At 48.9% G+C, this 10,157-nt stretch overlaps 1 long non-coding RNA gene across 1 annotated transcript; it reads left to right on the forward strand.

Moving 5' to 3' along the window:
- The first annotated feature begins 778 nt into the window (after positions 1–778).
- LOC142557976 (uncharacterized) lies at positions 779–5,159 on the forward strand. The gene is made up of 3 exons (XR_012822909.1): positions 779–865; positions 4,327–4,391; positions 4,918–5,159. It is a non-coding gene; the product is annotated as an uncharacterized LOC142557976 (long non-coding RNA).
- The last annotated feature ends 4,998 nt before the right edge of the window (positions 5,160–10,157 follow it).

The raw sequence follows: 10,157 nt of genomic DNA on the forward strand, positions 1-10,157 counted from the left end.
TCCATGTTTAAGGTAAATTGGTGCTGTGTTTACGGAAACGGAGTGGATGCCGTATATTACAGAGCCCTTTCGAGGCCCTGTAATAGGTGTTTTGTTCTTTCTGAAGCGTTCGAGCGCTTCTCGACGCTCTTTAGGCGTTTGGTGCGCCTTGGGGACAGGTGTAGTGTCCATTGCCTCGTGTGAGGCGCCGGACAAGCGCTCTTGCGAGCGAGAAGTTTTCAGAGGGAGTCCCGCCTTGGAGGGCAAGACCCCTGCGCCCACCAGCCCGGGGGTCGATGGGGCTCCCTGAGGGATTTGGCTGCGCTGGCCGTTGCCAGTGCTGGAAGGGGCCTCGGAGGTTGGGGCAGCCTCGGCTGCACCCACCTTCGGGGTGGATGGTCCCTTCTCCTCGGTTGACGGAGCAGCGCTAGCTGCAACCGCCGCGGGGGCAGATGGCGTAACTGCCGACTCACTGCCTGTGGGTCGGACAGCCGCCGGGGGCCGTTGTGACGCTGCCCCCTTACGCGCCACATCGGCAAAGCTGCTCTTAGACAGGTATGACACCCGCCTACGTGCCTCCTTGAAAGATATATTTTCTTTGACTTTGATTGTCACAATCTCTTTTTCTCTTTTCCAGGACGGGCAGGCGCGCGAGTATGCGGCGTGCTCGCCATCACAGTTGACACAATGTGGAGTCTTCTGGCATGTTTCGGAGGAATGTTCAGTGTCACTACACTTGGCACATGTCAGCCGGCCTCGACAGTTCTGTGAACTGTGGCCGAACCTTTGGCACTTAAAGCATCTGAGAGGATTCGGCACGTATGGCCTAACACGAAGTTTGATATAACAGGCCTTGATGGACTCGGGGAGGACACTTGAACCGAAAGTGAGTATCAGGTGTTTCGTATTGATCTCTTTACCGTCTCGGCTGATCTTAATTCGCTTAACATTTATGACATTCTGTTCACTGAAGCCCTCCAAGAGTTCAGCTTCAGTGAGCTCTAGCATGTCCTCGTCCGAGACAACGCCGCGGGTGGTGTTCATGGTACGGTGCGGAGTTACTGTTATTTGGGTCTCGCCAAATGAGACAAGTTTCGGCAGTTTCTCGTACTGCTTCTTATCGTGGAGCTCCAAGAGAAGATCACCACTTGTCATTCTCGACGCCTTATATCCTGTTCCAAAAACTTCAGTTAAAGACTTCGAAACAAGGAACGGTGAAATGTTACGCACTAGTTTGTCTGGGTTTTCTGAGTGGATCACATGATATCTAGGAAAGTTCTGGACTTGTCGTCCGAAAAACTGAAAGAGATCTTCGGTGCGCCCTCGTTTGTGAGGGCGATCAAGGAATTTAGGAAAAGCGTTTTCCATGAGTACAGTAGGGTTTTCGGCCGCGATGCCGACCACCCACCATGGAGCCCAACAGGGGGACGTGACAGGAGTTCCTGCTAGAGAAACCCTGCCAACGCCAGCCGTACATCACTGCTATAACCAAATACAGCTTAACCAAGGCTGGCTAGCTACACAACCCTTGCCGCCGGGAGACTAGGAAGTTAGCAGAAGTGAAGAGAAGACAGGAAAGATGAAAAAGGCGAGAGAGAAAGACGAAGATTGGAGAGGAAGACAGAAAAAGGCGACTGCCGATTTCCCCCGGGTGGGTCAGTCCGGGGGTGCCGTCTATGTGAAGCCGAGGCCGAAGAGGTGTGTTGCCTCCGCCGGGGGGCCTTAAAGGTCCAAACACCCAGCATCGGCTCAACCCCCAGGATCCCCTTTTCCCCAGACACGGCTAAGCCGCGCACGGCTACACGCGGGAGGGTCCAATCCTCGTGTGCTCGGGTACGTGGTGTCGCAGCACACCAAACGCCTGCTGACGCAGACGCCCCTGCGGGTAAGAATCAGATGTATGCGTTAAGAGACAAAGCCGGCAATATCATTACTAATATGGATGAGATAGTTCAAGTGGCTGAGGACTTCTATAGAGATTTATACATTATCAGTGGCACCCACGACGATAATGGAAGAGAGAATAGTCTAGAGGAATTCGAAATCCCACAGGTAACGCCGGAAGAAGTAAACAAAGCCTTGGGAGCTATGCAAAGGGGGAAGGCAGCTGGGGATGATCAGGTAACAGGAGGTTTGTTAAAGGATGGTGGGCAGATGGTTCTAGAGAAACTGGCCACCCTGTATACGCAATGCCTCATGACTTCCAGCGTACCGGAATTTTGGAAAAACGCTAACATAATCCTAATCCATAAGAAAGGGGACGCCAAAGACTTGAAAAATTATAGACCGATCAGCTTACACGTTGCACGTCGCCTACACAGTATTTACTAAGGTAATTGCAAATAGAATCAGGAACACCTTAGACTTCCGTCAACCAAAGGACCAAGCAGGATTCCGTAAAGGCTACTCAACAACAGACCATATTCACACTATCAATCAGGTGATAGAAAAATGTGCGGAATATAACCAACCTTTATATATAGCTTTTATTTATTACGAGAAAGCATTTGATTCAGTCGAAACCTCAAGAGTCCTGAAGGCTTTGCGGAGTCAGGGTGTAAACCTGCCGTATGTAAAAATACTGAAAGATATCTATAGCGGCTCCAAAGCCGCCGTAGTCCTTCATAAAGAAAGCAACAAATTCCCAATAAAGAAAGGCGTCAGGCAGGGAGATACGATCTCTCCAATGCTATTCACAGCGTGTTTACAGGAGGTATTCAGAGATCTGGATTGGGAAGAATTGGGGATAAGAGTTAATGGAGAATACCTTAGTAACTTGCGATTCGCTGATGATATTGCCTTGCTTAGTAACTCAGGGGACCAATGGCAATGAATGCTCACTGACCTGGAGAGGCAAAGCAGAAGAGTGGGTCTAAAAATTAATCTGCAGAAAACTAAAGTAATGCTTAACAGTCTCGGGAGAGAACAGCAATTTACAATAGGCAGTGAGGCACTGGAAGTCGTAAGGGAATACATCTACTTAGGGCAGGTAGTGACGGCGGATCCGGATCATGAGACGGAAATAATCAGAAGAATAAGAATGGGCTGGGGTGCGTTTGGCAGGCATTCCCAAATCGTGAACAGCAGGTTGCCATTATCACTCAAGAGAAAAGTATATAATAGCTGTGTCTTACCAGTACTCACCTACGGGGCAGAAACCTGGAGGCTTACGAAAAGGGTTCTGCTGAAATTGAGGACGACGCAACGAGCTATGGAAAGAAGAATGATGGGTGTAACGTTAAGGGATAAGAAAAGAGAAGATTGGGTGAGGGAACAAACGCGAGTTAATTACATCTTAGCAGATCAAGAAAAAGAAATGGGACATGGGCAGGACACGTAATGAGGAGGGAAGATAACCGATGGTCATGAAGGGTTACGGACTGGATTCCAGGGGGAAGGGAAGCGTAGCAGGGGGCGGCAGAAAGTTAGGTGGGCGGATGAGATTAAGAAGTTTGCAGGGACAACATGGCCACAATTAGTACATGGCCGGGGTAGTTGGAGAAGTATGGGAGAGGCCTTTGCCCTGCAGTGGGCGTAACCAGGCCGCTGCTGATGATGATGATTGGAAGATTGAAAATGACAATGAAGTTTTTTTGCATCAGTACATCAATACATGACGTGAGGGGCAGGCAGAAGAAGCTGCCACATGGACAGCTTGACAAAGCCACAGGCCCCCGCACTTGCGTTTGCGCGGCGTTAGCAAACACAAAGTCAGTACATCATTGTTTAGAGATACCATTTATACAAAATTGAGCATAACGAACCATGCGAACCAAAGGAAGAAAAAAATGTGCTCTAACAGCAGGGTATAGTGAAAAACATATCCAACCAATGAGGACAAAAAGCAATGATAGGCATATCATCAAAACGCAAGCCGTAGCGATAACGTTTCTCATACAATGTAAACAAAAGCAAAACCAATCTATACAATGGGACTCGTTAGTTTCAAAAAGGAAAAATTTGCGAAAGCCAGGGAAGCACTCTAGTGCAGGCAGAAATAACTATACAGAGCTTTAAAAGAGGTATATTCTTATCCATTGGTTTCGTTGTGTAATCTATTCAGTAGCCTTGGCAGGTTCTTACGAAGAGTTTGTTGTCTGTACGTCGTTATGACGGTTTCTACTTTCCAAAACTCTATTTTCCTTTTCGTATGTGATGTAACGTTGATTTTTCGATCCGCTACTGCTATTAGAAAGCTGACTCCATTTTTTATTTCTTGTTTGTATGCTCTACAGAGCTGATAATCGTACATAATGGCAATTGGCATTATATTGTATTTTATAAAAAAATGACGTGTATGAACATATTTTGGGACGTTTTCTACAACTCGTAAGAATTTTTTTGCAGTCCATGAAGTTTTTCCAAGGAGGAGGAGGAGACAAAGGAGAGGAAAGACATGGAGATTAGCCAGCGTAAGTACCGGCTGGCTACCCTGAAGTTTTTCCAAATTTCCCTGTGTAGTAGTAGCCGAAACTTAGTGACAGTAGTTTAGACTAGAAAGAAACAGTGTCTTGAAAATCAACATCATTATTTTTGTTGGCAGTATATGACGGTTACGGTAAACAAGCCCGATTGTTGGAGATAATTTTGTCGCCAGCGAATTTACATGCATATTCCATGATAAGTTTTCTTGGAAGATAACGCCTAAAGTTTTAAAGCACGGAACTATATCGATAGACGTTAAATTTAGTAATATAGGCTTATTAATTATTACGTTCTTATTTTTGCGCCTGGTACTATTGCTTTTGATTTGTTCGTGCTTATTTTATGAATATTTTTGCGTGTCCATTCATGTAATCTTTGAACGAATAAGTTTGCTTCCTCAACTAATTCATCCACCGACTTTCTTCTCAGGAATGTGCTAGTATCATCGGCGTAAATGATATAGTTTGCGTTGATACTGATAGTTAATTTCCTTTCCCTTTTGTTCTCTCGTAGCTTCAACGGTAGTCAAGGAGGGAAGGTGTTGAAGGTCCGAAGTCGGCGCCCCTCGATGATTCGAGTGCACGGTGGCAGCGCGAAGGAAGAGCCGTTGTCCGACGAAGTGATGTTTTATTCAAACGCCGAAGCGTCTGTTCGAGTCCAAGCCCGAAGCTCTGCTCTCTCCCCACACAACCAAACACAAGCCCTCAGTTGTACGAAGGATTCGCAAACCAGCCAATCATACATGCGAGTTCACATCATTGTAACCAATAGCACAATAAAACCACCTTCGTGCCGCACACAGCATTGGTGGAAACAGTGGCACTCTTTAGAACACGGCAGCGGATAGGATTTCTCAAACACACGTGCCCCCTCCCTCTCCCCTACGTTGGGCTGCGAGTATCGGCCCCTGATGTCTTCCCTCTTTTCACCTGCAAACGGCCGCCGTGCAAGCTGCCGAGAATGTTCCGTGAAATCGCGGATTATTAGCTGCATATCCGCCGGACAGCGGGCTACCCTGCCAGTACTGAGAAATCTGTCTCCCGTGCAGCTGTGCGCCGGTTCGCTTGAAATACAAACACCATAATTGGGACCCGATGGCAATCGCACACAAAAGCATTCCTCGGCCGTAGCCGGCTAAGTGGTAAAGCTACCGCCATTTTCACGGGAAGCCTTAGCAGGCGCACGCGGATGCCAAACATCAAACCGGCTGGGCAGCGTCGCGTCGCTCAATTTCCGTGACCGAGACGGTCGACGGGACATTTGGGGAGCGCATGGGCATTCGTGGTGGCGGTGACCTCAAGCACCCCACTACTTTCATCTTCACGCTCGCCTCCCCGAACGCTCCCCTTCAGGTCGGGCCTTCTACCCTTTTGTTCCGAGCGGGGTGCAGTTCTAGTGCCTTTTCTACGGTGCAGCTACTAATCCGCTTTCTCTTCACGCGTGAGTGTTGCCCGCGTCCCCTCTTCGCGGAACCCATATGCGTGCCTCATTTCCGGTTATTGGCAGATACAGCAGGTGTGGGCTCGTCCTATAGTCGCCTAAACTGGGCCACAAAATAACAGCGAAGTCAAGTCCCTAATCTCAAACTGACTCCTCCCCCCTCAAGAGTGTTACTGGACACTCGATGTCCACGTAACGTGATAAAAACACTTGCACAAAAATTAAATCAACCCTTCCGCACACAAGACCAATCTCCATTTCATAAACAAAAGGACAACCTCGTGTAGTAATGGCGAAGAGGAACACATGACAATGCTTGCAATACAGTAGACCTCACACTCGCATCAGTAAACAAAAATCTCACCATTCTACTAACGCAAAAACAATTATGACACACTCCGCGCTGCAATCAACATCAATAAGTTTGCGTAGGTTTGACTCCTCTAACACAAGGCACATGAACAGTACGGAGTCCCAATCGTCCTGCTGTATAGTGTCTCTCGCGGTCACCAGTCCGCACCGTGATTGTCCCAACACATGAGACCCACTCTGTGCACCCGATGTCCCCCAGAGCTTACTCAACGGGAGCGACGAGATCGGTGTAAGCTATACCCTCAGCTCAATCGGTCGCACCAGCAAATGAGTGGTTATTTGGCACGCCACCAAAGACGTTTCGACATTATAAGCAAAAATATTCAGCTTTTAGAGTTACCTTAAAACTACACTTAACACTTGTCTTCAAATATGAAAAACAAATCCTGCACGGTGATTCGACATACACACTAATTCATGGCTAAAGATCAGCTAATATCAGCCTCAGTCAAACATAACAGCCTATTGATTCAACAAATATATAACACATCCCGAATGTTCATCCGAGACGCGAAATTGCATCAGCAGCCTTGTTCAGCGCACCCTTGATGTGAACAATTTCTATGTCGTACTTTTGGATCGCCAATGCCCAACGCGTCAGCCTAGCACTGGAGGGAGCCGCGCAAGTCAGGAAAGTTAGTGGATCATGGTCAGTCATTATTTCAATCTTTGTGCCAAATAACCATGTACCCAAAGACTCTAGCGCCCACACCATTGCAAACACCTCCCGTTCAATCGTGGACCACTTTTGTTGCGACGGGCTCAACTTCTTACTAAGAAATGCAACTGACCGCTCGATTTCACCTACTTTTTGGGAGAGGCAAGCGCCAACTACCATGTCCGATGCATCCGTGGCCAAACAAAGAACCTTTGCCGGGAGTCTGGTGCTGTCAACCCTGTATTTGACGCGAGCGCCTTTTTCACCGAGTCGAACGCAACCTGCGCCTGCAAGTTCCACGGCAGTGTATTCGGAGCCCTTTTGTTTGTCAGCCTTGTCAGTGGCAAGACGAGTCTTGAAAAGTTAGGCACATAGTCTCGATAGTAGTTGAGAAGCCCTAGAACACTCCTCAGTTCACGTTCTCTCTTAGGTGGTCCCAGCTGCAGCATAGCGTGTACCTTATTAGGGTCTGGAGCATGTACATCTGATTCCACTACGCTTAAAGCATATTTATGACCCCGTGACGAAGCTGGCTCAAGGGGGCCTCTGCGGTCACGGTAAACTTCCTGAAAAGGTGTCTGCGGCCTGTTCAGAGGCGTCATGGGCACCCGATCGGTTTTCAGCTTACGCGCTTGAACCTGACACTCATGACAACTCTGACAATGGCGCTTCACATCAGACGCCAATGATGGCCAAAAGAAGGCCCCTTTAATGCGCTTGTTTCTCTTTTTTTTTTTTTGAGAAGTGACTACCGCAAGGACTGTCGTGCGCTAACTCCAACACTTCGGCGCGGCGGGACTTTGGTACTGCTAACTGGGGACATTGTTTCCTATCTAATCGTTCCCTGTGATGAAGCAATGGACCACCGATAACCATGCCGTGCGACCGCTCTTCGGCTGGCGCCAAGCATCGGCCAGTGACTCATCCTTCTGCTGTTTCGTGAAAGAACTTTCTGTGACTGGCGGAAGTTGCTCGCTGTCGCCTACATTATCCGCAGCTACAACATCCCGACTTTCCGATTGCCGCTGCTCCTGAATTGACGTGGGATTAGTAGCTCGCGTCTCCAATGCCTGTGCACCCTCTTCATTCTCTCCTTCATCTCCTAATGAGGTGCCTGCGCCACTCTCAGTGTCAGTCACCTGTGGCTCATTGCTCGATGGTTCCTCAATTGCGCGTCGCACGGCGTTAGCGCTACGGGTAGAGCATTCGGTCATCTGTTCTTGCTCTCTCATCGGGGAATACTGTTCCGGTCCGAATTCCTTTGCTTTAATGTCTACGCACCAATCACATTCCTTCAGATCATTCCGTAGCTCTTGCCGGTAGCGACGAAGGCATTCGTAATCTCCCGGAGTGAGTAAAACTGCGGCGCTGGTCGTTCACTGATCAGTTACTGCGCAAAGCAATGGCACACGCTGAGTAGTGCTCCCCGACAAGCATGGAAGAGCGAGAGGCACATACATCAAGTGCGCGGTGACACCCTGTCCAAGAGCACCAGTAAGCCTTATTCTGCCGCTGCTCTGACACAAAGACTCAACCGATACCTCATTCGCTTCTATCACCGTGATATCTGCACCTGAATCAATGCGCGCGACGCAGCGGTTGTCTCCCACTAAGATATCGATTCTCGGGTCACCCATCAGTGGATTGTTCGCAAAGGCGGCGTGTCGCGGTGATGTGGCAGGGATCTTAACTGACCTCTCATCCTGGGGAGCTACGCGCGAAACTTCAGCTTTCTTGGCAGTAGTGCCATGTGAAGAGTCACAATCTCTTTTGAAGTGACCCCGTCGTCCACATCCAAAACACACCACAGAATTAGGGCTGAGGCTCGACCCAGCGGCTTGTTTAGCTTGCGGCCTATAATTATCATTTCCTGGTGCAGTATCGCGATAATTGCCTTGCCTGCTAATGTGCAGGCTTTCTTCGAAATTTGCGGCTAACTCTGCTATGTCTTTGGCTTTCAACCAGCCCTTTACTTCCTGCTGGGTGACCAGTGAGCGGAGATCACTTGGCATTAACTGCTTTAGTCTGTCAGCTATAAGCAATTCCTGCAGACTCTCAAACGACAGCACCTCTCTACTCCTGAGGTAGTACGTGAACATTGTCTCCAGGCGTGCCGCAACTTGGCTCCAAGACTCGTTTGCTTTCCTCTTGACTTCGAGAAACATTCTGCGGTACTCACTTGGAGTCTTCCGCAGTTCCTTCAACACTCTAGATTTTAGGTCTGAGTAACGCATTACACCAGCCTCCGATTGATTGGCAACGAATGTTCGCATCTTGTCATTTAGGAAGGGTAATATAATAGTGCCCTGTATTTCCTCAGGAACACTTAATGCCGCAAGAAGAGCGTCCACGTTCTTGAACCAGGCGGGAATCATTGGCTCATTAGTGGGCATGGGGGCAAGGACTGCTTTCAACTCTTTCGCGTATCGTGCCATTCCGGTGTGCTGATTCCTGTTCTCCGGTTCCTCTGACGAGGCACGCGACGACCTCATCTTTTCCAGCTCTAGCTTGAGTTTTAAAGCCTCTATCTCAAGCATCAATTCGCGGGTGCAATGCGATTCATTCACACTATCACCTTCCATTGCGTTTCCATCTGAAATATGTGTTGCTATGCCGCACATATTTGCAGTTCGCTCGCATCGCCCATATCTTTGTCTCAAAGAGTAAATTACGGCTCCTTTTTGTCACATTTTCAGGCAAGAATACATGGTCTTTCGATTCACGCAATTTCTTTCTGCTTTTCCACGAGCGGTTACTATCGGCTTGTTTCGCGAAGCGACAGATTGTACCCAGTACCTTCTTTTTTTTGGACGGCTGTTAAGAACGGCCCGCTGACGTGCAAGTTTTGCCAGCCACTTGCGACAGCGGATGTCAACTTTTCCTGGAACGCAACCGCAAACCTCTAGCCACGGCGTGACTAAGTCGACTGTATGTGGTGAACAATACGCGCGTACTCAACTCTCCGTCGCTGGAGCCAAGATGAGTGCGATGAAGCAGGTTTTGTGCCTGAACCTGCCACCGCCAATCTGGTCTGCTGTGAACGAGGGAGTCCCCGAGGGAACGTAGTTCAAGGCCCCTTCCCACGCGCCGTTCGAGACGCAAGACAATGGGCAACCGACCGTGCTACGGGGGTCAGCTCGGGGAATAAAAGGCACCTTTCCTGACGTAAGCCCCGAGTTCGGCGAAGACCTCCTGACCTCGGTTCAGGACCGTGAACCTCGCGCAATGAAGTGTGTGTGTGTGAGGGTGTGTGTGTAATCCCTCGCGCAGAGAGCCGACTTGT

This window comes from Dermacentor variabilis, chromosome 9 (genome assembly GCF_050947875.1).
Source record: "Dermacentor variabilis isolate Ectoservices chromosome 9, ASM5094787v1, whole genome shotgun sequence".
In the NCBI taxonomy this organism is placed as follows: Eukaryota; Metazoa; Arthropoda; class Arachnida; order Ixodida; family Ixodidae; genus Dermacentor; species Dermacentor variabilis.